Below are 26,622 nucleotides of genomic sequence, written 5' to 3'. Positions count from 1 at the left end.
TTTTAAGAAACAAGAAACCACGCAAGGTGCGGGTAGTGGTTCAAGCTTTGGTTACAAAGGACAAAATCCTTTATGCAACCGATGCCACAATCATCACTATGGCTACTGTAATGTGGTATGCAACAAATGTAATCGAAAGGGTCATCTTGCTGAAGATTGTAGGGCTCTCGTTACAAATACAAATGGTATCAAGACTCCTGCCACCAATGCAAATAGAACTGCTTTGGCTACCATTACTTGTTATGGGTGTGGAAAACAGGGTCATTATAAGAGCCAGTGTCCAAATCCAGAGAAGAATAATGGATCTGCACGAGGAAGAGCATTTGTTATTAATGCTAGAGAGGCGTGTGAAGACCCGGAGCTTGTTATGGGTACGTTTACCATTAATAACTTATCCGCATCTATTATATTTGATACTGGTGCTGATAGAAGTTACGTGTGTAGAGACTTTCACGCTAAATTGAATTGTTCATCATTACCTCTAGATGCTAAGTACATGATTGAGTTAGCTAATGGTAAACTAATTAAAGCCGATAAAATTTGTCGTGATTGTAAAATAAATTTAGCCGGTGAAACGTTTAAAATTGACTTGATACCCGTAGAATTAGGAAGTTTTGATGTAATAGTCGGCATGGACTGGATGTCCAAAGTAGGAGCTGAAGTTGTGTGTGCCAAGAAGGCAATTCGCATTCCTTGTAAGGATAAAATGCCGGTGATGATTTATGGAGAGAAGGGTAACTCAAAGCTAAAACTCATTAGCTGTTTGAAAGCCAAGAAGTGTTTAGAAAAGGGATGTTATGCTATTCTAGCACATGTTAATAAAGTCGAAAAGAAAGAAAAAGAGAAGTGCATCAACGACGTGCCTGTGGCAAGAGATTTTCCTGAAGTTTTTCCGGAAGAGTTGCCGGGATTACCTCCATTTAGATCTGTAGAATTTCAAATAGATTTAGTACCAGGAGCTGCACCAGTTGCCCGTGCTCCATATAGACTTGCACCGTCCGAGTTAAAAGAACTTCAGAGTCAGTTAAAAGAATTACTGGATCGTGGATTCATACGACCAAGTACTTCACCGTGGGGAGCTCCGATTTTATTTGTTAAAAAGAAAGATGGATCTTTTAGGATGTGTATAGATTATCGTGAATTAAATAAGTTAACTATCAAAAATTGGTATCCACTACCGAGAATTGACGACTTATTTGATCAACTCCAAGGATCATGTGTGTACTCAAAAATTGACCTAAGGTCGGGCTATCATCAATTACGTGTCAAAGAAGAGGACATTCCGAAAACTGCTTTTCGGACACGTTATGGTCATTACGAATTTTTGGTCATGCCGTTTGGATTGATGAATGCGCCAGCTGTATTCATGGACCTCATGAATCGAGTTTGTAGTCCATATTTAGATAAGTTTTTTATCGTTTTCATTGATGATATTCTTATCTATTCCAAGAGTGAGCAAGAGCATGAGCAGCATTTAAGGTTGATATTAGAGTTGTTGAGAAAAGAACAGCTATATGCTAAATTTTCTAAGTGTGCTTTCTGGTTGAAAGAAGTGCAATTTCTTGGTCACGTTGTTAGTAGCAAAGGAATTCAGGTTGATCCAGCTAAAATTGAGGCCATTGAAAAATGGGAGACTCCTAAAACACCAATGCAGATACGCCAATTTTTGGGTTTAGCCGGTTATTATAGAAGGTTTATTCAAGATTTTTCCCGAATAGCTAAGCCGTTGACAGCATTAACGCAAAAAGGGAAGAAATACGAATGGACCTCGGAGCAGGAGAACGCATTTTAATTACTGAAGAAGAAGTTAACTACGGCGCCTATTTTATCGTTACCAGAAGGGAACGATGATTTTGAAATATATTGTGACGCTTCGCGACAAGGTTTTGGTTGCGTTCTTATGCAACGGAAGAAAGTTATTGCATACGCATCCCGACAATTGAAGATTCACGAGCGGAATTATACGACGCATGATCTAGAACTGGGAGCAGTCGTGTTTGCATTGAAGATATGGAGACACTACTTGTATGGGGTTAAATGCACTGTGTTTACTGATCATAAAAGCCTTCAACATATTTTTGATCAGAAACAGCTGAACATGAGGCAACGTAGGTGGGTCGAGTTAATAAACGACTATGATTGTGAAATTCGTTATCATCCCGGGAAAGCGAATGTGGTGGCTGACGCACTAAGCAGAAAGGAACGAGAACCAATTCGAGTACGAGCGATGAACATAAAAATTCGCATGAATCTCAACTCACAAATCAAAGAAGTTCAACGAGAAGCACTTACTAAAGAAAATATAGGAAATGAAATAATGAAGAAGTATGAGAAGCAACTCGTTATACGGGAAGATGGAATTCGATATTTTGCAAATCGTATTTGGGTACCGAAGTTGGGTGGATTAAGGAAGTTGATATTGAACGAGGCACATAAGACAAGATACTCGATACATCCTGGAGTTGGAAAGATGTACCAAGATCTTAAGACACATTATTGGTGGCCTAATTTAAAGACAGACGTTGCAACATATGTTGGGGAGTGTTTAACTTGTTCCAAAGTCAAAGCAGAACACCAAAAGCCGTCAGGGTTACTTCAACAACCAGAAATCCCAGAATGGAAATGGGATGGTATTACCATGGATTTCATCACGAAGTTACCAAAGACTACCTGGGGATACGACACCATTTGGGTGATTGTTGATCGTCTTACCAAATCTGCACATTTCTTGCCTATAAAGGAAACAGATAGAATGGAGAAATTATTACGATTGTATATAAAGGAAATTGTTTCAAGGCATGGAATACCTATTTCCATTATATCCGATCGTGATAGTAGATTTACCTCAAAGTTCTGGCAATCACTACAGGAGGCACTAGGAACTCGTTTGGATATGAGTACCGCATATCATCCGCAAACTGACGGGCAGAGTGAAAGAACAATTCAGACTCTTGAAGACATGCTCAGGGCATGTGTGATCGATTTTGGAAACGGATGGGATAAGTATTTACCGTTAGCAGAATTCTCGTATAATAATAGTTATCATGCGAGCATTAAAGCTGCACCATTCGAAGCACTGTATGGAAGGAAGTGTAGATCTCCTATTTGTTGGAATGAAGTAGGAGATCGACAATTAACTGGTCCCGAGATCATACACGAAACGACTGATAAGATAGTACAAATTAAGGAGAGATTGAAAACAGCCCGTAGTCGCCAAAAGAGCTACGCCGATGTCCGAAGGAAACCATTAGAGTTTCAGATCGGTGACATGGTTATGTTAAAGGTGTCACCATGGAAAGGTGTAATACGCTTCGGAAAAAGGGGTAAACTGAACCCAAGATATGTAGGCACGTTCAAGATCATCGAACGCATTGGACCGGTAGCTTATCGACTCGAGTTACCGCAACAACTCGCCGGAGTACATAATACATTTCACGTCTCGAACCTTAAGAAGTGTCTTGCAAAGGAAGATCTCACCATTCCTCTTGAAGAAATCCATGTCGATGAGAAACTACAATTCATCGAAGAACCAATCGAAATCATGGACCGTGAAGTTAAACAGCTCAAGCAGAGCAACATACCGATCGTTAAGGTTCGTTGAAATGCTCAAAGAGGTCCTGAGTTTACTTGGGAACGAGAGGATCAGATGAAACAAAAGTATCCACACTTGTTTCTCGATGACGCAAAATAGGTACAATTTTAAAATTTCGGGACGAAATTTATTTAACGGGTAGGTACTGTAATGACCCGCACTTTTTTCGATCGTTCTATACTTATAAGATTAATATTTACATAAATTAAACCTTACCAACATGATAAGCAATCTAAATTGTTGAGATTTATGTTTTTGAAAAGAGTTTTACACAACGTTTGACCGTCTAGTTTGACCGATAATATCACGAACTATATAACATATGATAATTATACGTTTGTGTATATATATGTATATATACATATTTAACATGATCTAAGAATGTTTTAATACCTCATTTTGTATTAATAACAATAAGTTATAAGTATATTTTGAAACTACTAACTTAAGTTTTCAAAACGATAACCATACGTAACGTCATTTGACATAAATACTTATGACCTATAATGTTTATACATATATCGTATATATAATGTATTTAATCACTTTTTAAGGACTTAAATACATAAAACCATATAAGTATATTCACAAAAGATAGCTATATTTGAATCCTCATTCCGTTTTCACAAGATTTCTATACGTATATCTGGAGTATATGTACCCGTATCATACCTAGCTTCTATACGTATTTACTATTGGTATATACACATCAAATCACCACCAACCAGCCCTTGTTCATGCCCTAGGTATAAGGTAATTGGAATTTGGAAGCTTATTGACTAATTACATAAGATAACAAACTAAAATCTTGTCATGAACACCTTAGTTCCACGTTTTTTATAAGCTTCATGGGCACTTTATTTTGATTCAAATTTCTACATCATTTCTTAGTTAAACACACACTCTTCCATAACCCTTAAACACCTTCAACAATTCAGCAAGTTACCATGAAGATCTAGCTCAAAAACAACCCTTAATCATCATAAGAAAAACCTTCCAAGAACACTTCAATAATCCTTTCAAGAATACAAGTTTATTTCCAACCTTTTGATCCAACTCCATTACTCTTTTGGTTCTAGGTTTTTATTCCTCTTTTACAGCAATCTTGTCCAAGTAACTTGAGGTAGTAACTTTGTTCATAACCTTATTCGATTCATATATATATAGCTATCTTATTTTATGGTATAAAATTTTAACAACAAGAACATAGTTTGAATGTTTTCAAACTTGTTTGCAAACTAAATAGATCCTTCTAACTTAACTTTTAAAATACTTCAAGACCTGTAATATATCATAAATATATTCTAATTTAACAAGGTATAACTTGGTTTTTCAAAGAACACCTTAAAACTGTTTTTACGACGTCGGAGTGCAACCGGGGGCTGTTTTGGGTTGGATAATTAAAAACTATCTTGAACCTTGAATTGGAGGTTTATTTTCTGGAAAAATGATATTTACTATGAATATGATAACACATAAAAATTTCATGATTTAACTCAAAGTATAAGTATTTTTAGAAAAATAATCATTTAAGGTTGTTTACATGATGGAAAATGATTAACTTCATAAGTTTCACCAAAGTTTGACCTATGACCTGTGATTTCGAATACAAACTAAGGTATTTACAGTTCATATTCTTAAATAAGGACTCGATCCAAGGAAGTGGCAAGTTGAACCAACGAAAACGGAGTTGTAACGAAGAAACTATGACCAAAACAAAATCGGATATCCAAGACTAGTTTAGCCACGAAAATAATTGGAGAAAAATTAAATAAATCACATCTTTTTAAAATAACATGATATTTTATATATATGTACTCATAATTTAATTTTATATATTTCAGGATCACCCGTAAACAATACGAGAAGATTAATCATAAGATCCCATGATTGTACGCAACACGTCATTTGACAACACCGGTACTTTATGTACGCAACACGTCATTTGACAACACCGGTACCGTGGGTCAAGATTAATCCCGACCAATACAAATAAAATGGGGTTTTATTTCGATGGGGGTTTTATTTATTTATTAAACAACTAAATATGAACCATTAAAATTGAATTGCTAACTACGGACTAAGAAGACATTAAAAGTATTATAAGTATATATATGTGACGATTGTTTAAAATGAAAATATATTGATATATTATATATGGATAGGTTCGTGATATCAACCGGAGACCAAGTCAAAATATATATATCTTCAAGGCAAAAGTGAGTATATAGTCCCACTTTTAAACTCTAAATATTTCGGGATGAGAATACATGTATTTTATGTTTTACGATATGGACACAAGTAACTGAAAAATATATTCTACGTTGAGTTGTACCACTGGCATACTTCCCTGTAGCTTGGTAACTATTATTTACAGCGGTATTGTAAACGCGAATCCTGTTGATAGATCTATCGGGCCTGACAACCCCAACCGGACTGGACGACCAGTATTCAACGGTTGCACAGTACTTCGTTTCGTGACTACACTTGGTACGGTGTAGTAAGATTTCATAATAAAGGGAATATGCGACGTGATTAAATGTTAAGTATGGTTATCAAGTGCTCAACCACTTAGAATATTTTTATTAAAATGTTTATATATGAAATCTTGTGGTCTATATATTTATATCGCTGCCGGCATTAAACCTATATCTCACCAACTTTATGTTGACGTTTTAAACATGTCTATTCTCAGGTGATAACTAAAAGCTTCCGCTGCAACATGTTGAATTTAAACAAGATCTTGAGTATGCATATTTTTGTCAAAAATAAAACTGCATATCGGAGGATTTGTAATGTAAAATATGCTAGAAATCGTATTGTTATCATCACATGTAAAGTTTGTAAGTCTAAGATTATCGCTAAACGATAATCATCTTTTTATTGTCTAAAGCTTGTATTAAAATAAGAGTTATGGTTTGTAATGTAAAATAAATGCAGTTGTTCTTTTAAAAATGTCGCATATAGAGGTCAATACCTCGCAATGAAATCATACGTTATCTAACTCGTTCTTATGGTTAAGGACGGGTTATGACACCAATATATCGCGGGTTTAACTTTCCGCGCTTTCTAAAACGAATCACACCTTTCCAAGGTGAAACCTTCAACATTACACGGTCACCCACGTTGAATTCAAAGTCTTTACGTTTAAGGTCGGCATAACTCTTTTGACGATCACGGGCCGTCTTAAGTCTAGCTTGAATTTGAGCAATCTTCTCCGTTGTTTCATGGACTACCTCGGGTCCGGTGATTTGCTTTTCGACTACTTAGGCCCAACAAATAGGAGATCAGAACTTGCGGCTATACAATGCTTCAAAAGGTGCGGTATTAATACTCGAGTGATAACTGTTGTTGTACGAGAATTCGGCTAGCGATAAATGCCTTTCCCAAGCCTTTCCAAAATCAATGACACATGCATGCAACATGTCCTCCAAAGTCTGAATCATTCGTTCGCTCTGACCATCGGTCTGTGGGTGATAAGCAGTACTCATGTCGAGACGAGTTCCCAAGGCTTCTTGCAAGGAACGCCAAAATCTAGAAGCAAAACGGGGATCGGGATCTGAGATGATCGACAAAGGTACACCATGACGAGATACAACCTCTTTGATGTATAGTTGAGCGAGTCTCTCCATCGTATCCATTTCCTTCATGGCTAAAAAGTGTGCAGATTTGGTAAGACGGTCAACGATAACCCAAATGGTATCGCATCCGCCCACCATCTTTGGTAGCTTTGTAATGAAATCCATTGTTATTCTTTCCCACTTCCATTGCGGGATCTCCGGTTGTTAAAGTAACCCAGAAGGTCTCTGATGTTCGGCCATAACTTTCGAGCAAGTCAAACACTTCCCAACATAAGTTGCAACGTCCTTCTTAAGATTCGGCCACCAATACTGTTCTTTAAGGTCGTGGTACATTTTTCCCGCTCCGGGATGAATCGAATATCTTGACTTGTGGACTTCATCAAGTATAAGGTTTCGTAGATCTCCATAACGAGGTACCCAAATTCTTCCGGCATAACATCGGAGTCCAGTCTCCCTAACCTCAAATCGAGAGACAAAAATGTTCAAGTGTTCATGAGATATATTTTCCTCCTTGAGAGCCTCATCTTGGGCTACTCGGATCTGGCTTTTGAGATTTGAATGGATGGTGATGTTCAGAGCTCAGACACGAAGAGGTGCGATCCTCTCCTTTTGGCTCAAGGCATCGGCTACAACATTTGCCTTACCAGGATGATAACGAAGTTCACAATCATAGTCGTTCAGCATCTCAATCCATCGTCGCTGTCTCATGTTTAGTTGCTTCTGATCGAAGATGTGTTGGAGGCTTTTATGATCTGTGAAAATAGGGCTCTTTGTTCCATAAAGATAGTGTCTCCACAGCTTTAATGCAAAGACAATGACTCCAAGATCGAGATCATGCATTGTGTAATTTCGCTCGTGAATCTTCAGTTGGCGAGAAGCGTAAGCGATAACCTTTATGCGTTGCATCAGTACACAACCAAAACCACTCTTCGAAGCATCGCAATAAATGACGAAATCGTCACTGCCTTCAGGAAGTGATAAGATAGATGTGGTGGTTAACTTATTCTTCAAGGTTTGAAATGCAGATTCCTGTTCAGGTTCCCAAATGAACTTCTTTCCTTTGTAAGTCAGCGCGGTCAAAGGACACGCAATCAGAGAGAATCCTTCAATAAATCTTCGGTAGTAACCGACGAGACCTAAAAATTGGCGGATGTGAGTTGGAGGAGTGGGGGTTTCCCAATTGCTGATAGCTTCAATCTTGGCGGGATCAACTTTGATACCCTGGTCACTCACAACATGACCCAGAAATTGGACTTCCTTCAACCAAAATTCACACTTGAAGAATTTGGCGTAAAGTTGTTCTTGTCTCAAGAGTTCAAGTACTAGTCGGAGGTGTTGCTCATGCTCTTCTTCGCTCTTAGAGTAGATGAGGATATCATCTATGAATGCAGTCTTCATCACATCACTCTCCTTCACCCTCAACTGGTGATAACCAGATCGTAAATCGATCTTAGAGTAAACGCTCGATCCTTGTAGTTAATCAAAAAGATCGTTAATTCGGGGAAGAGGATACCGATTCTTGATCGTCAATTTGTTGAGTTCACGGTAGTCGATACACATGCGGAATGATCTATCCTTCTTCTTCACAAATAAAACAGGTACGCCCCAAGGCGAGAAACTTGGTTGGATGAATCCACGGTCTAGCAGTTCTTGTAATTGGCTCTGCAACTCTTGCATTTCAGAAGGTGCGAGTCGATAAGGTACGCGAGCTACAGGTGCAGCTCCTGGCACTAAATCGATATGAAACTCTACTGCTCTCGGCGGCGGTAATCCAGGCAATTATTCCGGAATGACATCGGAAAACTCGTTCACAATTCGAACATCATTCACACTCTTCACCTCGATTTCTAATGTTTTCACATGTGCTAGCACGGCAAGACGTCCTTTCTTCATGATCTTTTGCGCTTTCACGCAACTAATGAGATTTAGTTTCGATCTACATCTCTCTCCGTAGATAATCAGTGGCTCATCATTTCCGTGCGGTATACGAAGTGCTTTATCTCCACAGATAATGTCAGCCCTTATCTTGGTCAACCAGTCCATACTGACAATAACATCAAAGCTCCCCAACTTAATGGGTATCAAGTCAATTTCGAAATCCACATCAGCTATATTGATAATACCTCCTCAACTAATATGGTTAACTTTCTCAAGTTTTCCATTGGATACCTCTACAAGCATACTCTCCTTTAAAGGAACTAACGACCAATTTATCTTATCGCAAAAGTGTCTACATACATAACTTCTATCGGCACCAGTATCAAATAGGACAGAAGCTAATAGATTGTTGATAGTGAATATACCAGTCACCAAGTTGGGGTTCTCACGAGCATCCCTTGCATTAACATTGAAAGCTCGTCCATGCGGTGGTCCACCTTCCTTTCGCTTGTTGGGACACTCATTTCTGAAGTGGCCCATTTGTCCGCATTCATAACACTTTTTCGGTCCATTGGGGTTCAGCTTTCCAGTCATGGTGGTGATCTTGCAGTCCCTACCAATATGCCCGATGTTTTTGCACTTTTCACAAACAACATTACAATACCCGGTATGGTGCTTGTAGCACCTCTTGCACTGTGGTAGAGTACCCTTGTAGTTGGTGTTCGAGTTGGTGTTCGGATTGGGATTCCCACCGTTGTTGTTTCTTTTGAAACCCTCATGTCGCTTCGCTGGGTTTTGATCATAGGCTCTACCCTTGTTGTTATCCCACTTACGCTTATCACTACTACCCGCTTCGGATTTTGCCTTTTCCGGTTCATCGATGATGATTTGGTTCATTAAGGTATGCGCCATGTGCATTGCTTCCGGGACATTGGGTGGCTTAGACGAGGTGACGTTTCCCTTAATGGACTTAGGAAGTCCCCACAAATATCTTTCCATACGCTTGAACTCCGGGGTAACCATGGTAGGACACATCAGGGTTAGTTTCAAATACCTACGATTGTAACCATCGAGTTCGTTTCCCACAACCTTCAACTGCATAAACTCAATCTCCATCTTCTGGATCTCGGTCCTAGGGCAATATTCCTCAATTAGGGCCCCTTTGAATTCCTCCCATGGGGTAGCAAATGCCTCATCAATACCCTTTGCTTGAGCCAACGTGTTCCACCATGTTAGTGCGCCGTCAGACAGCGTACATAAAGCAAACTTGGTTTTATTCGCCTCTGAGCAGTTACTAACTCGAAACACAGATTCTAATTTCTCCAACCATCTAGTGAGACCAACCGGCCCCTCCGTTCCACTAAAGTTGTGGGGTTTGCAGCTTTGAAACTCCTTGTGTGTACACCCATTACGAATGGGCTGGATAATTGGTGGCGGTGGAGCTTGGGGATTCATTTCTGCTAAAGCTGTGGTGACTCGTTCATTGATCATTTCCTCGATTTGGGCTGTCGTCGGTGTTGATCGTCCGTTGGCCATGGTGTTATAAACAAAAATTTTGACTCAAGTCAAAATCCAGTATTCAAATAGTAATAATACAGTATATGGTAACCAACATGGAATAAACACATCACATGTTTATTAAGTAATACAACCAGGTATAAATACCACAGAATCATACAGTAACGTAAATAGAACACCGTGCAAGAATTAAATAACGCAAAGTTCCATTCATTAATAATAAGTTACATACATCAGCATAGGTTTGTACAATACATAAGTGAAACATGAAACTACAACTAGATTACATAATGAAATCTACTACAAAAGCCCTACGGTGATGGTGGGTGTAAGATGTCCAATACGTGGGACATCTGGTCCTCGAGCTCAGTTAACCGAGCATGGAGGATGTCCAACTCCCTCATCAGTTCCTCGACAGAGAGAGATGGTGGGGCAGGCGGTGCAGTCGGTACGGGTGGTGCTGGTGGAGTTGGTGGTGCAGACAGTTTGGCTCTAGAAGTAGAGGCTGCGAAGCGGTAAGGCTTACGGATGAAGGGATCAGCAGGATACGGCACAAGCCGCTTACGGACGGTAACCCTATGACGCCGACCATATGCGTCAGTGAATGCTCAACCTCCATTAATCCCCGGAATGACGGTACCATCGAAACGGTACTGCTTCTTCGGCGAGGGTAGAGGGTGGCTGTACAGGGTTCATCATCAGGATCCTCATCAGAATTATCATCACTGGAGTCGTCTGAGGAGGTTTCGTCGGATAAAGAGTCAGCGGAGGATGGGTCGTCCGAATCATGTGGAGGTGGCTGCACGGGTGGCTGTACTGGCTCTCCTCGAGCGGCCATCATCTGTCGGTATCTGCAAGTCCGATCGGTACGAGACGTCCATCAGGAGCGTATCGGCACCAATGGTTAAGCTCATTACAGACTGGACCTTCCCCAAGATCCGCGGGAATCACAACACCACCGGGATGGTGCTGTGGCTCCGAGGGTCCGGGGGCAAGTGGAGCTGGAATCTCTTGGAGGTCCTCGGCTCCGTCAGAGGTAACCACTAGGGCATGTGCATGACTACTGGCACCAGAGGATGAAGCACCTGAGTCACTGGAAGGTGTCGACAACGACATCTGAGAATCAGCAACAATGGTCGGTGAGGTGGCTGACGAGTCTGAGTCACTGTCCAAAATGATGACAGGTGGAATATCCGACATCTGAACAAGGAAAAATAACTTTTTCCACGTCAGTAAGTCATAAAGCAAGCACGTATTAGGCAAAGTAACTAAGACAGTCTAGATCATGTATAACAGTAAATAGCATGGCAATAATAACGAATCGTACATGAGTAGCATGCAATCGAAAGTAAATAGTAGCATGCAGTAGTGAAAACATGTAGCAGCATATGGCATATAGCAGTAAAAGTAAGCAGCAGCATGCAGTAAGTTCAGCGAAAACAAGTAAACTAGCAAGTTGTAGATTAGTCCTATTAGTGAATCCTACTCGGGTCAGTCCAGACTCACTAATGCATCCTAATTCCCTACAACCAATGCTCTGATACCAAATGTGATGCCCCGTACTAAATCAACATGTACGGACCATTAACAACATGATCATTACAAGGTCAAACACTATATGCGTTTTCAAAACAAGTTTGCATTCATGATAAAAGGTGACGTCATAACTAACGTCGAATGTTTTACATCAAAAGTATGCTTATATGAATAGAAGCAAATATAATAGTGCGTGACCCTTAGGTCGTTACAAATCATTGTTTCAAAAGTATTAAAGTTTGAATGCAAGATAAAGTGTTTCATACGGTGACAACTCTAACAAGGCAGCGGGTGGCTAATCAGCAAGACTAGTACAACAGCGGAAGCAAGCAACCTTAAGCACCTGAGAAAAACATGATTAAAAACATCAACACAAAGGTTGGTGAGCTATAGTTTAAGTCTAACAGTATGTAAGGTAGGCCACGAGATTTCAGTGCTTCAACAGCGTTTCAAAACAGTATGTAAAGTATATGTTTAACCGTGGGCACTTGGTAACTAACTTAACGTGTATAACCCCCTGATGTAGTGACCCGAACTTTTCCATGTTTATATATATTAATTGAGATTGATATTTACATGATTAAATGTTTCCAACATGTTAAGCAATCAAACTTGTTAAGACTTGATTAATTGAAATATGTTTCATATAGACAATTGACCACCCAAGTTGATCGGTGATTCACGAACGTTAAAACTTGTAAAAACTATATGATGACATATATATGGATATATATATATATAGTTAACATGATACTATGATAAGAAAACATATCATAAAGTATATTAACAATGAACTACATATGTAAAAACAAGACTACTAACTTAATGATTTTTAAACGAGACATATATGTAACGATTATCGTTGTAAAGACATTTAATGTATATATATCATATTAAGAGATATTCATACATGATAATATCATGATAATATAATAATTTAAAATCTCATTTGATATTATAAACATTGGGTTAACAACATTTAACAAGATCGTTAACCTAAAGGTTTCAAAACAACACTTACATGTAACGACTAACGATGACTTAACGACTCAGTTAAAATGTATATACATGTAGTGTTTTAATATGTATTTATACACTTTTGAAAGACTTCAATACACTTATCAAAATACTTCTATTTAACAAAAATGCTTACAATTACATCCTCGTTCAGTTTCATCAACAATTCTACTCGTATGCACCCGTATTCGTACTCGTACAATACACAGCTTTTAGATGTATGTACTATTGGTATATACACTCCAATGATCAGATCTTAGCAGCCCATGTGAGTCACCTAACACATGTGGGAACCATCATTTGGCAACTAGCATGAAATATCTCATAAAATTACAAAAATATGAGTAATCATTCATGACTTATTTACATGAAAACAAAATTACATATCCTTTATATCTAATCCATACACCAACGACCAAAAACACCTATAAACACTTTCATTCTTCAATTTTCTTCATCTAATTGATCTCTCTCAAGTTCTATCTTCAAGTTCTAAGTGTTCTTCATAAATTCCAAAAGTTCTAGTTTCATAAAATCAAGAATACTTTCAAGTTTGCTAGCTCACTTCCAATCTTGTAAGGTGATCATCCAACCTCAAGAAATCTTTGTTTCTTACAGTAGGTTATCATTCTAATACAAGGTAATAATCATATTCAAACTTTGGTTCAATTTCTATAACTATAACAATCTTATTTCAAGTGATGATCTTACTTGAACTTGTTTTCGTGTCATGATCCTGCTTCAAGAACTTCGAGCCATCCAAGGATCCATTGAAGCTAGATCCATTTTTCTCTTTTCCAGTAGGTTTATCCAAGGAAATTAAGGTAGTAATGATGTTCATAACATCATTCGATTCATACATATAAAGCTATCTTATTCGAAGGTTTAAACTTGTAATCACTAGAACATAGTTTAGTTAATTCTAAACTTGTTCGCAAACAAAAGTTAATCCTTCTAACTTGACTTTTAAAATCAACTAAACACATGTTCTATATCTATATTATATGCTAACTTAATGATTTAAAACCTGGAAACACGAAAAACACCGTAAAACCGGATTTACGCCGTCGTAGTAACACCGCGGGCTGTTTTGGGTTAGTTAATTAAAAACTATGATAAACTTTGATTTAAAAGTTGTTATTCTGAGAAAATGATTTTTATTATGAACATGAAACTATATCCAAAAATTATGGTTAAACTCAAAGTGGAAGTATGTTTTCTAAAATGGTCATCTAGACGTCGTTCTTTCGACTGAAATGACTACCTTTACAAAAACGACTTGTAACTTATTTTTCCGACTATAAACCTATACTTTTTCTGTTTAGATTCATAAAATAGAGTTCAATATGAAATCATAGCAATTTGATTCACTCAAAACGGATTTAAAATGAAGAAGTTATGAGTAAAACAAGATTGGATAATTTTTCTCATTTTAGCTACGTGAAAATTGGTAACAAATCTATTCCAACCATAACTTAATCAACTTGTATTGTATATTATGTAATCTTGAGATACCATAGACACGTATACAATGTTTCGACCTATCATGTCGACACATCTATATATATTTCGGAACAACCATAGACACTCTATATGTGAATGTTGGAGTTAGCTATACAGGGTTGAGGTTGATTCCAAAATATATATAGTTTGAGTTGTGATCAATACTAAGATACGTATACACTGGGTCGTGGATTGATTCAAGATAATATTTATCGATTTATTTCTGTACATCTAACTGTGGACAACTAGTTATAGGTTACTAACGAGGACAGCTGACTTAATAAACTTAAAACATCAAAATATATTAAAAGTGTTGTAAATATATTTTGAACATACTTTAATATATATGTATATATTGTTATAGGTTCGTGAATCAACAGTGGCCAAGTCTTACTTCCCGACGAAGTAAAAATCTGTGAAAGTGAGTTATAGTCCCACTTTTAAAATCTAATATTTTTGGGATGAGAATACATGCAGGTTTTATAAATGATTTACAAAATAGACACAAGTACGTGAAACTACATTCTATGGTTGAATTATCGAAATCGAATATGCCCCTTTTTATTAAGTCTGGTAATCTAAGAATTAGGGAACAGACACCCTAATTGACGCGAATCCTAAAGATAGATCTATTGGGCCTAACAAACCCCATCCAAAGTACCGGATGCTTTAGTACTTCGAAATTTATATCATATCCGAAGGGTGTCCCGGAATGATGGGGATATTCTTATATATGCATCTTGTTATTGTCGGTTACCAGGTGTTCACCATATGAATGATTTTTATCTCTATGTATGGGATGTGTATTGAAATATGAAATCTTGTGGTCTATTGTTACGATTTGATATATATAGGTTAAACCTATAACTCACCAACATTTTTGTTGACGTTTAAAGCATGTTTATTCTCAGGTGAATATTAAGAGCTTCCGCTGTCGCATACTTAAATAAGGACGAGATTTGGAGTCCATGCTTGTATGATATTGTGTAAAAACTGCATTCAAGAAACTTATTTTGTTGTAACATATTTGTATTGTAAACCATTATGTAATGGTCGTGTGTAAACATGATATTTTAGATTATCATTATTTGATAATCTACGTAAAGCTTTTTAAAACCTTTATCTATGAAATAAAGGTTATGGTTTCTTTTAAAATGAATGCAGTCTTTGAAAAAAAAACGTCTCATATAGAGGTCAAAACCTCGCAACGAAATCAATTAATATGGAACGTTTTTAATCAATAAGAACGGGACATTTCAGTTGGTATCCGAGCGTTGGTCTTAGAGAACCATAAAATTTGCATTAGTGTGTCTTATCGAGTTTGTTAGAATGCATTAGTGAGTCTGGACTTCGACCGTGTTTTCTTTAAAAATGATTGCTTAACATTTTTGTTGGAAACTATATATTTTTAACATATGAATATTATGTGATATATTAATCTCTTAACGTGTTTGATATTATGTGATAGATGTCTACCTCTAGAACAAGTCCCATTGACTCACCTAATAATAATGAAGAGTCAAATGTAAATTGGAATGATTTGTGGACTGATTCACAAGTTCCCGAAGAGGAACCGGAAGAAGAGTCGGAACCGGAAGAAGAATCGGAACCGGAAGAAGAATCGGAACCAGATGAAGAAATAGAACCGGTGGGGGAAATAATAAAACGGTTAAGTAAAAGAAAATCCTCAACCAACCGACCAAAGTTAATTATGGTCAATGGTGTTTCCGCCAAGGAAGCAAAATATTGGGAGGATTACCAATTCTCCGATGAATCGGATTCCGACGAGAATTCCGATGATGTTTGTAACGACCCGCACTTTTTCGATCATTCTATACTTATAAGATTAATATTTACATAAATTAAACCTTACCAACATGATAAGCAATCCAAATTGTCGAGACTTATATTTCCGAAAAGAGTTTTACACAACGTTTGACCGTCTAGTTTGACCGATGATATCACGAACTATACAATATATGATAATTATACGTTTGTGTATATATATGTATATATACATATTTAACATGATTAATGAATGTTTTAATATCTCCTTTTGTATTAATAACAACAAGTTATATGTGTATTTTGAAACTACTAACTTAAGTTTTCAAAACGATAACAATACGTAACGTTATTTGACTTAAATACTTAAGACTATAATGTTTATACATATATTGTATAAGTAATGTATTTAATCACTTTTAAGAACTTAAATACATAAAATCATATAAGTGTATTCACAAAAGATAGCTATATTTGAATCCTCATTCCATTTTTCACAAAATTTCTATACGTATATTTAGAGTATTTGTACTCGTATCATACCTAGCTCCTATACGTATTTACTAATAGTAAATACACATCAAAATCACCACCTAACCAGCCATTATTCATGCCCTTAGAGCTAGGTAATTACTTTTGAATCATTGCAAGACTAATTACAAAAATACAAACTAGAATTTTGTCATGTTATCCTTAAAGATCACATTTTTAGGAGTATATATGTATCATCATTTTGATTCATTTTTACTTCAATCTCTTAACTAAAAACACACATTCTCTCTTACCCTTTGAACTCCATAACAATTCAGTAACTTACCAAGAAGATCTAGCCATAAAAACCTTACTTAAACACCATAAAGAAAACCATACAAAAACACTTCAAGAAAACCCTCCAAGAACACCAACTTACTACCAATCTTTCATCCACTTCTATCACCCTTTTGATTCTAGCTTCTTACTTCTCTTTTACAGCAAACTTATCCAAGGAACTTGAGGTAGTAACTATGTTCATAACCTTATTCGATTCATATATATATAGCTATTTTATTTTGTGGTACAAAAGTTTAACAACAAGAACATAGTTTGAATGTTTTCAAACTTGTTTGCAAACTAAATAGATCCTTCTAACTTAACTTTTAAAATACTTCAAGACCTGTAATATAACTTATGTATATGCTAATTTAACAAGGTAAAACTTGGTTTTTCAAAGTATAAGTATTTTTAGAAAAATGGTCATTAAATGATTTTGTTGTAACAAAAATGTTTAACTTCATATGTTTCACTAATGTTTCACTTATGCCGTATGATTTTGAATACAAACCAAGGTATTTACAGTTCATAGTCTTAAAGAAGAACTCGATCCAAGAAGATGGCAATTTGAATCAACGAAAACGGATTTGTAACGAAGAAACTATGACCGAAACAAAATTGGTTATCCTAGATCATTTCAACTACGGGATCAATTGGAAAAAAATGATATAAATCACATATTTCTAAGATAACATGATATTTTATATATATGTACTTATAATTCAATTTTATATGGTTCAGGATCACCCGTAAACAATACGAGAAGATTAATCATAAGATCCCATGATTGTACGCAACACGTCATTTGACAACACCGGTACTTTATGTACGCAACACGTCATTTGACAACACCGGTACCATGGGTCAAGATTAATCTCGACCAACACATATACGATGGGGTTTTATTGATTTCGTTGGGGGTTTTATTTATTTCATTGCGGGTATATTAAACATCTAAAAATGAACCATTAAAATTGAATTACTAACATCGGACTGCTAACTACGGACTAAGGAATTATTCAAAGTATTAAAAGTATAACAAGTATATATTTATAACGTTTGTTTAAAAATGAAAACATATTGATATATTATATATGGATAGGTTCGTGATATCAACCGGAAGACCGAGTCAAAATATATATATCATCAAGACAAGAGTGAGTATATAGTCCCACTTTTAAACTCTAAATATTTCGGGATGAGAATACATGTATTTTATGTTTTACGTTATGGACACAAGTAACTGAAAAATATATTCTACGTTGAGTTGTACCACTGGCATACTTCCCTGTAGCTTGGTAACTGTTATTTACAGCGGTATTGTAAACGCGAATCCTGTTGATAGATCTATCGGGCCTGACAACCCCAACCGGACTGGACGACCAGTATTCAACGGTTGCACAGTACTTCGTTTTGTGACTACACTTGGTACGGTGTAGTAAGATTTCATATTAAAGGGAATATGCGACGTGAAAATGTTAAGTATGGTTACCAAGTGCTCAACCACTTAGAATATTTTTATTGAAATGTTTATATACGAAATCTTGTGGTCTATATATATATATATTGCTGCGCACTAAACCTATATCTCACCAACTTTATGTTGACCTTTTAAAACATGTCTATTCTCAGGAGATTACTAAAGCTTCCGCTGCATTATGTTGAATCTAAGCAGGATCATGCGTACTCATATTTGTGTCAAAAATAAAACTGCATATCCGAGGACGTGTGTTGTAAAATATGCTAGAAATCGTGTTGTTATTATCATTTGTAAAGTTTGTAAGTCGAAGATTATCGTTAAACGATAATCATCTTTTTTATTGTCTAAAGCTTGTAACAAAAATAATGGTTTGGTTTGTAATGTATAATATATGCAGTTTTCCTTTTTAAAAATGTCGCATATAGAGGTCAATACCTCGCAATGAAATCATACGTTATCTAACACGTTCTTATGGTTAAGGACGGGTTATGACATGTGGTATCAGAGCGGTGGTCTTAGCGAACCAGGTCTGCATTAGTGTGTCTAACCGAGAAGCCGTTAGGATACATTAGTAAGTCTGGACTTTGACCGGGTCTGATTTAAAAAAAAAAAAAAACCATTGCTTATCACTGTTGGTTAAAATTTATATGTAAATATTATATAAGTACTAATGGGTTAGTTGTTGTGTGATAGATGACGAGCTCAAAAATTGTTATCACAATCAACGACTCCGAATCAGAATCTTCAGATGGCGTTCCAGTCATTAACCTGTCCGATGACGAAAATGATATCCTTGGGGAAGACTCACAAATTCCGGATGAACCAACTATAGAGAACCAGGAAAGTGAACCCGAGGAGGAAAGTGAACCCGAGGAGGAAAGTGAACCCGAGGAGGAAAGTGAACCCGAGGAGGAAAGTGAACCCGAGGAGGAAAGTGAACCCGAGGAAGAAATACAGGAAATTACAAAAGACGAGTTCGAACTAGGAAAGAAACGAAAGGCTAATGAATTAGAAAATCCAAATCCCGAGTTTAATGAGAATGATGTGGCACCAATTCCACTCAACACTACCACCCCTATCCCCGCTATTCCTATTCGTTCTGTCCCGGCATCCAGTTCTTCAGTCCCACAGCCAAAATATAGGCAGACAGTTAGGATAAGCGTTAAGCAAATCTTTGTGTCTAAACGTCCTAGAAAATAGATCAAACGATGCGCTGCTGTGTCAAACCATGGAACCGAATAATGTTTTGTATAATATTAATAGTGTGGTTTGCTTAATGTTCGATGTAAGATAAGCATATGTAAAATATTGAAGTATGAAATGCAATAATTTTCCATGGTTAAGTATTATTTAGATTGTAGTAATTGATTCTGTACTAAGCTATTAAGTATGAACATTAACGGGTAGGTACTACCCAAGATATAATTATAAAACGCTAATAAGAAGAAAAGGCTTTTATAATAATACCTGGTTCATATTATTAACAAGCTATAATGTACTATAAATACACACTACATCTATAATAATCCATGTGAATAATTATTTTCTTTCATTAGGAAATGGCGCGATGGAATCGAATGACGGAACAAGAAGTCGAGGACTTCATCAACCAGCGAGTGAACGATAGAATGCTATGGGTCGAAGCTGCAAGAGCTGCTGCAGTTAACCCAACTCCTCGTGTAGGATGCTCCTACAAGACGTTTCAAGCTTGTAAGCCATCATCATTCAGTGGAACGGAAGGACCGATCGGTTTAACCCGATGGATAGAAAAGATGGAGACTGTGTTCAAAATCAGTGGTTGTGTTGAAAAGGACATGACCAAATACGCATCGTGCACTTTACAAGATAGTGCACTCACGTGGTGGAAAAATTATGTGAAGGCTGTAGGAGGAGATGTAGCCTATGATACTCCGTGGGAAGAATTCAAAGAAATGATAATCACCGAGTATTGTCCAAGGAATGAGGTTATTAAGTTAGAAGATGAGTTACAAAGTTTGAAGGTGGTTGGTACTGAAATCACCAACTACAACCAGCGATTCATGGAATTAGTTTTGCTATGTCCTGAATTGGTTCCAACCGAAGAACGGAAGATTGAAATGTACAAAGCTGGTTTGCCCAAAAAGGTCAAGGCAAATGTTACAGCATCGAAACCTAAAACAATTCATGAAGCTATAACCATGGCGAACGAGCTAATGGATCAGGTCATTTTGGACAAGAAAGCATTCAATACTGAGGTGAAGGTATTGGGGAACAAGAAAAAGTGGAATGGAGGTTATGATCGAGGTAACCAACAACAACCTTATAAGAAACAAGAAACCACGAAAGGTGCGGGTAGTGGTTCAGGCTTTGGTTACAAAGGACAAAGTCCTTTATGCAACCGTTGTCACAAACATCATTTTGGTTACTGTAGTGTGTTGTGCACTAAATGCAATAGACAGGGACATCTTGCTGAAGATTGTAAGGCTCTCGTTACAAATGGTAACAAGACTCCTGCCACCAACGCAAATAGAACTGCTTTGGCTAACGTTACTTGTTTTGGATGTGGAAAACAAGGTCATTATAAGAGTCAGTGCCCGAATCAGAATGGCGGACCTGCACGTGGAAGAGCGTTTGTTATTAATGCTAGAGAGGCACGAGAAGACCCGGAGCTTGTTACGGGTACGTTTACCATTAATAACTTATCAGCATCTATTTTATTTGACACTGGCGCCGATAGAAGTTACGTGTGTATAAATTTTTACACTAAATTGAATTGTTCATCATTACCTTTAGATGCTAAGTACTTGATTGAGTTAGCTAATGGTAAACTAATTGAAGCCGATAAAATTTGTCGTGATTGTGAAATAAATTTAGCCGGAGAAACGTTTAAAATCGACTTAATACCCGTAGAATTGGGAGGTTTTGATGTAATAGTCGGCATGGACTGGATGTCCAAAATAGGAGCGGAAGTTGTTTGTGCCAAGAAGGCAATTCGTATTCCTGGTAAGGATAAAATGCCGGTGATGATTTACGGAGAGAAGGGTGATTCAAAGCTAAAACTCATTAGCTGTTTGAAAGCCAAGATGTGTTTAGAAAAGGGATGTTACGCTATTTTAGCACATGTTAATAAAATCGAAAAGAAAGAAAAGTGCATCAACGACGTGCCTGTGGCAAGAGATTTTCCTGAAGTTTTTCCGGAAGAATTGCCGGGATTACCTCCATTTAGATCGGTAGAATTTCAAATAGATTTAGTACCAGGAGCTGCACCAGTGGCTCGTGCGCCATATAGACTTGCACCGTCCGAATTAAAAGAACTTCAAAGTCAGTTAAAAGAATTATTGGACCGTGGATTCATACGACCAAGTACATCACCGTGGGGAGCTCCAATTTTGTTTGTCAAGAAGAAAGACGGATCTTTCCGAATGTGTATAGATTATCGTGAATTAAATAAGTTAACTATCAAGAATCGGTATCCACTACCGAGAATTGATGACTTATTTGATCAATTGCAAGGATCATGTGTTTATTCGAAAATCGACTTAAGATCGGGCTATCATCAACTACGCGTCAAAGAAGAGGATATTCCGAAAACTGCTTTTCGGACACGTTATGGTCATTATGAATTTTTGGTTATGCCGTTTGGATTGACGAATGCGCCAGCTGTATTCATGGACCTCATGAATCGAGTTTGTAGTCCGTATTTGGATAAGTTTGTTATCGTTTTCATTGATGATATTCTTATCTATTCCAAAAGTGAGCAAGAGCATGAGCAGCATTTAAGGTTGATATTAGAGTTGTTGAGAAAAGAACAGCTATACGCTAAATTTTCTAAGTGTGCTTTCTGGTTGAAAGAAGTGCAATTTCTTGGTCACGTTGTTAATAGCGAAGGAATTCAGGTTGATCCAGCAAAAACTGAAGCTATTGAAAAATGGGAGACTCCTAAGACACCAATGCAGATACGCCAATTTTTGGGTTTAGCCGGTTATTATAGAAGGTTTATTCAAGATTTTTCTCGAATAGCTAAGCCGTTGACAGCGTTAACGCAAAAAGGGAAGAAATACGAATGGACCTCGGAGCAGGAGAACGCATTTCAAATACTGAAGAAGAAGTTAACTACGGCGCCTATTTTATCGTTACCTGAAGGGAACGATGATTTTGAAATATATTGTGACGCTTCGCGACAAGGTTTTGGTTGTGTTCTTATGCAACGGAAGAAAGTGATTGCATTTGCATCCCGACAATTGAAGATTCACGAGCGAAATTATACGACGCATGATCTAGAATTGGGAGCAGTCGTGTTTGCATTGAAGATGTGGAGACACTACTTGTATGGGGTTAAATTCACTGTGTTTACTGATCATAAAAGCCTTCAACATATTTTTGATCAGAAACAATTGAACATGAGGCAACGTAGGTGGGTCGAGTTAATAAACGACTATGATTGTGAAATTCGTTATCATCCCGGGAAAGCGAATGTGGTGGCTGACGCACTAAGCAGAAAGGAACGAGAACCAATTCGAGTACGAGCGATGAACATAAAAATTCGCATGAATCTCAACTCACAAATCAAAGAAGTTCAACGAGAAGCACTTACTAAAGAAAATATAGGAAATGAAATAATGAAGAAGTATGAGAAGCAACTCGTTATGCGGGAAGATGGAATTCGATATTTTGCAAATCGTATTTGGGTACCGAAGTTGGGTGGATTAAGGAAGTTGATATTGAACGAGGCACATAAGACAAGATACTCGATACATCCTGGAGTTGGAAAGATGTATCAAGATCTTAAGACACGTTATTGGTGGCCTAACTTAAAGACCAACGTTGCAACATATGTTGGGGAGTGTTTGACTTGTTCCAAAGTTAAAGCAGAACACCAGAAGCCGTCAGGGTTACTTCAACAACCAGAAATCCCAGAATGGAAATGGGATGGTATTACCATGGATTTCATCACGAAGTTACCAAAGACTGCCTGGGGATACGACACCATTTGGGTGATTGTTGATCGTCTCACCAAGTCTGCACATTTCTTGCCTATAAAGGAAACGGATAGAATGGAGAAACTATTACGATTGTATATAAAGGAAGTTGTTTCAAGGCATGGAATACCTATTTCCATTATATCCGATCGTGATAGTAGATTTACCTCAAAATTCTGGCAATCACTACAGGAGGCATTAGGAACTCGGTTGGATATGAGTACCGCATATCATCCACAAACCGATGGACAGAGTGAGAGAACGATTCAGACTCTCGAAGACATGCTCAGGGCATGTGTGATCGATTTTGGAAACGGATGGGATAAATATCTACCGTTAGCAGAATTCTCATATAATAATAGTTATCATGCGAGCATTGGAGCTGCGCCATTCGAAGCATTGTACGGAAGGAAGTGTAGATCTCCTATCTGTTGGAATGAAGTAGGAGATCGACAATTAACTGGTCCCGAGATCATACATGAAACGACTGAGAAGATAGTGCAAATCAAGGAGAGATTAAAAACAGCCCGCAGTCGCCAAAAGAGCTACGCCGATATCCGAAGGAAACCATTAGAGTTTCAGGTCGGGGACATGGTTATGCTAAAGGTGTCACCTTGGAAAGGTGTAATACGTTTCGGCAAAAGGGGTAAACTGAACCCAAGGTACGTAGGCCCGTTCAAGATCATCGAACGCATTGGACCGGTAGCTTATCGACTCGAGTTACCGCAACAACTCGCCGGAGTACATAATACCTTTCACGTCTCAAACCTTAAGAAGTGTCTTGCAAAGGAAGACCTCACCATTCCTCTTGAAGAAATTCATGTCGACGAGAAACTACAATTCGTCGAAGAACCAATCGAAATCATGGACCGTGAAGTTAAACAGCTCAAACAGAGTAATATACCGATTGTTAAGGTTCGTTGGAATGCTAGAAGAGGTCCCGAGTTTACTTGGGAACGAGAGGATCAGATGAGGCAAAAGTATCCACACTTGTTTCTCGATGACGCAAAATAGGTACAATTTTAAAATTTCGGGACGAAATTTATTTAACGGGGAGGTAATGTAACGACCCGCACTTTTTCGATCATTCTATACTTATAAGATTAATATTTACATAAATTAAACCTTACCAACATGATAAGCAATCCAAATTGTCGAGACTTATATTTCCGAAAAGAGTTTTACACAACGTTTGACCGTCTAGTTTGACCGATGATATCACGAACTATACAATATATGATAATTATACGTTTGTGTATATATATGTATATATACATATTTAACATGATTAATGAATGTTTTAATATCTCATTTTGTATTAATAACAACAAGTTATATGTGTATTTTGAAACTACTAACTTAAGTTTTCAAAACGATAACAATACGTAACGTTATTTGACTTAAATACTTAAGACTATAATGTTTATACATATATTGTATAAGTAATGTATTTAATCACTTTTAAGAACTTAAATACATAAAATCATATAAGTGTATTCACAAAAGATAGCTATATTTGAATCCTCATTCCATTTTTCACAAAATTTCTATACGTATATTTAGAGTATTTGTACTCGTATCATACCTAGCTCCTATACGTATTTACTAATAGTAAATACACATCAAAATCACCACCTAACCAGCCATTATTCATGCCCTTAGAGCTAGGTAATTACTTTTGAATCATTGCAAGACTAATTACAAAAATACAAACTAGAATTTTGTCATGTTATCCTTAAAGATCACATTTTTAGGAGTATATATGTATCATCATTTTGATTCATTTTTACTTCAATCTCTTAACTAAAAACACACATTCTCTCTTACCCTTTGAACTCCATAACAATTCAGTAACTTACCAAGAAGATCTAGCCATAAAAACCTTACTTAAACACCATAAAGAAAACCATACAAAAACACTTCAAGAAAACCCTCCAAGAACACCAACTTACTACCAATCTTTCATCCACTTCTATCACCCTTTTGATTCTAGCTTCTTACTTCTCTTTTACAGCAAACTTATCCAAGGAACTTGAGGTAGTAACTATGTTCATAACCTTATTCGATTCATATATATATAGCTATTTTATTTTGTGGTACAAAAGTTTAACAACAAGAACATAGTTTGAATGTTTTCAAACTTGTTTGCAAACTAAATAGATCCTTCTAACTTAACTTTTAAAATACTTCAAGACCTGTAATATAACTTATGTATATGCTAATTTAACAAGGTAAAACTTGGTTTTTCAAAGTATAAGTATTTTTAGAAAAATGGTCATTAAATGATTTTGTTGTAACAAAAATGTTTAACTTCATATGTTTCACTAATGTTTCACTTATGCCGTATGATTTTGAATACAAACCAAGGTATTTACAGTTCATAGTCTTAAAGAAGAACTCGATCCAAGAAGATGGCAATTTGAATCAACGAAAACGGATTTGTAACGAAGAAACTATGACCGAAACAAAATTGGTTATCCTAGATCATTTCAACTACGGGATCAATTGGAAAAAAATGATATAAATCACATATTTCTAAGATAACATGATATTTTATATATATGTACTTATAATTCAATTTTATATGGTTCAGGATCACCCGTAAACAATACGAGAAGATTAATCATAAGATCCCATGATTGTACGCAACACGTCATTTGACAACACCGGTACTTTATGTACGCAACACGTCATTTGACAACACCGGTACCATGGGTCAAGATTAATCTCGACCAACACATATACGATGGGGTTTTATTGATTTCGTTGGGGGTTTTATTTATTTCATTGCGGGTATATTAAACATCTAAAAATGAACCATTAAAATTGAATTACTAACATCGGACTGCTAACTACGGACTAAGGAATTATTCAAAGTATTAAAAGTATAACAAGTATATATTTATAACGTTTGTTTAAAAATGAAAACATATTGATATATTATATATGGATAGGTTCGTGATA

The sequence above is a fragment of the Rutidosis leptorrhynchoides genome, chromosome 6 (assembly GCF_046630445.1).
Source record: "Rutidosis leptorrhynchoides isolate AG116_Rl617_1_P2 chromosome 6, CSIRO_AGI_Rlap_v1, whole genome shotgun sequence".
Lineage (NCBI taxonomy): Eukaryota > Viridiplantae > Streptophyta > Magnoliopsida > Asterales > Asteraceae > Rutidosis > Rutidosis leptorrhynchoides.
The sequence above is the reverse complement of the archived record's forward strand: the minus strand, read 5'-3'. Positions refer to the sequence as shown.